Source organism: Stegostoma tigrinum, chromosome 27 (assembly GCF_030684315.1).
Source record: "Stegostoma tigrinum isolate sSteTig4 chromosome 27, sSteTig4.hap1, whole genome shotgun sequence".
NCBI lineage: Eukaryota > Metazoa > Chordata > Chondrichthyes > Orectolobiformes > Stegostomatidae > Stegostoma > Stegostoma tigrinum.
This window is the reverse complement of record NC_081380.1, coordinates 23,222,816-23,228,208: the sequence shown is the minus strand read 5'-3', so window position 1 is coordinate 23,228,208 and position 5,393 is coordinate 23,222,816.

The window sequence follows — 5,393 nt, the reverse complement described above, 5'->3', positions numbered from 1 at the left end:
GCTGTATCTACCTTTGGCTATTGTAAAAGTAATAGAATTATGATTGCTACTGCCAAAATGCTCTCCTGCCAATAGGTGTAACACTTGGCCAGGTTTATTGCCAAGCACCAAATCCAAAGTGGCCTCTCTTCGTATTGGACTATCTACATACTGTGTCAGGAATCCTTCCTGACCACAATGGACAGAATCTGCTCCATCTAAACTATTACAACTAAAAAGTTTCCAATCGATATTTGGGAAGTTGAAGTCACCCATGACTTCAAACCTGTGACTTCTGCACTTTTCCAGTATCTGCCTCCCAATCCACTCCTCCACTTCTCTGCAACTCTTAGAGGGTCTGTTTTCTAAAAAAAAAAATCCCAACAAAGTAATTGCTCCTTTTTCCACACCTCAACTCAAACTGACTCTGTAGACATATCATTCTCGAACTGCCTTTCAGTAGCTGCTATACTGGCCCTGACTAGCAATGCCACTCCCACCCCCTTTTTCCACCCTCCCTATTTCTTTTAAAGCATCTAAATCCCAGAACTTCCAATAACCATTCCTGTCCCTGAGTTACCCAAGTTTCTGTAATGACCACAACATCATAGAGCCTGGGTCAGTGCTTGGAACTAAGTTCATCCGCCTTATTTCCGATACTTGTAGCATTGAAATATACACATCTCAAACCATCTGTGTCCGCAATTGCGCTCCATCGACCACATTTCTTTATGAACAACCTCACTCCCTACTGTGTTTATTGGAAGGCTGAATACCTCATCCTCTGAATTACAAATCTGGCTCCCCACCCCCTGCCAATCTCGTTTAAACCATCCCATATAGCTTGAGCAAACCTCCCTCCCAGAATATTTGTGCCCTTCCAGTTCAGGTGTAACCTGTCCTTACTGTACAGGTCCCATCTTCCCTAGAATGTGCTCCAATTATCCACATAATGAAAACCTTCCCTCCTACACCAGGCCTGTAGCCATGTGTTTAGCTGCAGTCTCTCCCTATTTCTTACATCGTTGACATGTGGCACTGGTAGTAATCCAGAGACAACTACCCTGTTTGTCCTGGGCTTCAGCTTCTAATCTAACTCCCTGCACTCGTTATTCACATTCTCTTTGGTACCGATGTGTACCATGACTGCTGGTTGCTTACCCTCCCCCTTGAAAACCCGATCCAATACATCACAGACCCTGGCACCCAGGAGGCAACATACCATCCATTCATCTTGTTCGCGCCCACAGAACCACCTGCCTGTGCCTCTTACTACTGAACCCCCCACTACAATTGCTCTCCTATTCTCCCTCCTTCCCTTCTGTGCAGAGACCTGTCCACTATGGCCTTCCCCAGTAGGTTCCACTGCCCCCCCCCCCACCCCAACAGTATCCAAAACTGTATACTTATTGTTGAGGGGAACAGCCACAAGGGATCCCTGCGCTGTCTGCCTTTTCCCTTTCGCCCTCCTGACAGTCACCGAGCTACCTTTTTCCTATATCTTGGATGTGACCAGCTCCTTAACTCCTCTCTATCACCCCCTCAGTCTCCTGAATGATCCAGAGTTCATTCAGCCCCAGTTCCCTAACGCGGTTTGTGAGGAGCTGGAGTTGGGTGCACTTCTTGCAGGTGAAGTCAGAAGGGACACCAGCAGTAGTCCTTACCTCCCACATCCTGCAAGTCGAGCGTGCAACTGCCCTAGCTTCCATTCCCTCTACTCTAGATTTCAAGAAAAATTTTTTAAAAAGCCTTGCCTTCTCTCCAGTGATAATGGGAACTGCAGATGCTGGAGAATCCAAGATAATAAAATGTGAGGCTGGATGAACACAGCAGGCCCAGCAGCATCCCAGGAGCACAAAAGCTGACGTTTCGGGCCTAGACCCTTATCTCCACACTGGTTAGAGGAGGAGGGTGGAGGGGAGACAGTGCATATGTTGTGTTTCAGGTTTAGCCAATGCCCAAATATATCAGTTCCTTCCTGGCACATAACTTTGCCTAAAATTTTAATTTCAAGTTTTTTTTTAAAAGATCATTAAAAGATCCTTAGGGGGCTTGATCGAGCGAATGATGGGAGATTATTTCCAACAGTTGGGACCACCAAAACACAGGCCCAGTCTTAGTATCAGGGACTAACCATTTTGGACTGAGATGAGGAGGAATTGCCTCATCTGAATGATTGTGAATTTTTGGAATTCTCTATCCCAGGGCATTGTGGATGATGTATCATTTAATGCATTTAAGGTTGAGGTAGGCAGATATTTGGCCTGTCAGAATCAAAGGATGTGAACAGTGGGCAGGAAAGTGGAGCTGAAGCCCAAAATTATTCATGAACATAGTGAATGGCTGAGCAAGTTTCACATGCTAAAGAGTGAGTCCTCTGTTCTTTATTCCATGCTTCATAGTCTTAACTTTCCTCTTCAGTTGCTTGTAACAACCTCCCATTTTCAATTTAATGTTGTCCTGCTGGATCCATGCTCTTTCACCCTCTTGGTTACATCTCTAATCATTTTTCAATCATCTGCTTCAGCAAGATCTCATGCCTGAAAACGAGACCAATCAACCTTGTCACCTTTCTTGGTAATACTCACTAATGATCCTTCCTCCACCATCCCCACAACTTTTTCATTGTTGTTATGTTCTCTCCGACTGATCCACTTCATCCTTCTCCTTTAACACATTTAACTTGTTTTTTCTTGAAAGCTACACTTCAGCCCTATATAACAAATCACTCCAAATCACTTTTTATAGTTCTTTCCTTCAGGCATCTACTCATTCTCCTGCTGAACAAGTTATATTTGCAGAATGTTTGTTTGTTTTTCTTTTTTAATTGCTGTTCTAAGTCTGATTTCTTTACTGCTGTAATCGTACTCTTTCAAGGTGCTTCCCAGATACTGAAATAGTGATACCTATCCCAGACGTTGCACTCTGCTTTCTCACCATTATTTCTTCTAACCTTCATAACTTATATCTTTTTCACATTAATCTTCTTTCCATGACATTTCACCATTTCATTCTATCCATTAGCGTCTATAGGTCTGTTACTGAACAAGTACCTCAGGCATAGTTTTGTGTAAATCTCATGACCTTCACCAAACTAACTCCTCCTTTGATACCTTTCTGTATGTCATCTGAATATTTCAACATTTTCTGCTTATATATGCAAAATCTTGGTAATATCTGAATTCATGAAAATGGGTGTTGTGCCTTTATTTAAGAAAGGCTGTCAGGAGAAGCCTGGGGACAAGAAAGCTGTGAGCCTGATATCGATGGTGGGTAAGTTGTTGGAAATGATTCTGAAAGTTAGGATTTAAATACATTTGGGGAGGCAAGGACCAATGAGAGATAGTCAGCATGGTGAGTGCAAGGGAAATCATATCTCTCAAACTTGATTCAGTTTTTTGAGGAAGTAGCTGAAAAGATTGATGAAGGCAGAGTAGTAGACATTGTTTACGTGGACTTCTGTAAAGCCTTTGACAAGGTTCTCCATGATAGACTAATTAGTAAAGTTAGATCACATGGGATTCAGTGTGACCTTGCGAATTGGATACAGAATTGGCTTGATGGTAGGAGACAGAGTGGTGGAGGGTTGTTTTTTGGACAGGTGGCCTATGACTGACAGTGATCCATAACGATCAGTACTTGGTCCATTTTTGTTTGTTATTTGTGTAAACGATTTGGATTAGAATATGTGGTTAGTAAGTTTGCGGAAGACACCAAAATTGGTGGTATGGTGGACAGTGAAGAAGGTTATCCAAGATTACAAAGGGATCTTGATCAATTGGGTGAACGGGCTGAGGACTCACTGGTGGAGTTTAATTTGGATAAATGCAAGGTATTGCATTTTGGTAAAACAAACAAACTTACACAATTAACAGTAGGCCTTGGGTAGTAATTTAGAACAGAGAAAGAGACTTAGGGGTTCACGTACATAATTCTTTGAAATTTGCATCACAGATAGCGTGGTTAACATGGCAGATCTTTGAATATGGGAGCTGTGATGTTATATTGAAATTGTACAGGATATTGGTGAGGCATGTTTTGGAGTACTGTGTGCAATTCTGGTTGCACTGTTCTAGGAAGGATATTAATAAATTGAGAGGGTTCAGCAAAGATTTACCAGGATGTTGCTGGGAATAGAAGGTCTGACTTAGAAGGAGAGGCTGTATAGGCTGGGATCAGAGATAATGGGAACAGCAGATGCTGGAGAATTCAAGATAACAAAGCGTGGGGCTGGATAAACACAGGCCAAGCAGCATCTCAGGAGCACAAAAGCTGATGTTTCGGGCCTAGACCCTTCATCAGAGAGGGGGATGGGGAGAGGGTTCTGAAATAAATAGGGAGAGAGGGGGAGGTGGACCGAAGATGGAGAGTAAAGAAGATAGGTGGAGAGGAGAGTATAGGTGGGGAGGGGATAGGTCAGTCTGGGGAGGACTGACAGGTCAAGGAGGTGGGATGAGGTTAGTAGGTAGGAAATGGAGGTGCGGCTTGAGGTGGGAGGAGGGGTAGGTGAGAGAAAGAACAGGTTAGGGAGGCGGGGACGAGCTGGGCTGGTTTTGGGATGCAGTGGGGGGAAGGGGAGATTTAGAAGCTTGTGAAGTCCACGTTGATACCATTGGGCTGCAGGGTTCCCAAGCGGAATATGAGTTGCTGTTCCTGCAACCTTCGGGTGGCATCATTGTGGCACTGCAGGAGGCCCATGATGGACATGTCGTCTAATGAATAGGAGGGGGAGTTAAAATGGTTCGCGACTGGGAGGTGCAGTTGTTTGTTGCGAACCAAGCGGAGGTGTTCTGCAAAGCGGTCCCCAAGCATCCGCTTGGTTTCCCCAATGTAGAGGAAGCCCTCCTACCACTTCAAGCTACACCTCCATTTTCACTTACTAACCTCATCCCGCCTCCTTGACCTGTCCGTCCTCCCCGGACTGACCTATCCCCTCCCCACCTATACTCTCCTCTCCACCTATCTTCTCCTCTATCCATCTTCGGACCGCCTCCCCCCCCTCTCCCTTTTTATTTCAGAACTCTCTCCCCATTCCCCTCTCTGATGAAGGGTCTAGGCCCAAAATGTCAGCTTTTGTGCTCCTGAGATGCTGCTTGGCCTGCTGTGTTCATCTAGCTCCACACTTTGTTATCTTGGATAGGCTGGGACTGTTTTTAAACTGGAGTGTAGAATGTTGAGGGGTGGCATTATAGAGGTTTATAGAATCGTAAGGGGCATAGATGAGGCAAATAGCAAGGGTCTTTTCCCTAAAATAAAAATGCTGAAGAAGGGTCCCAACCCGAAATGTCAGGCTTTCCTGCTCCTCTGATTCTGTCTCTCTGTCTGTTTCCTCTGTCTAGGAATGCATCAATAGATATTTCCAGGATTCTCTTTTTACAAATATCCTACAACTCGATTAAGTTTTGCATTCCATA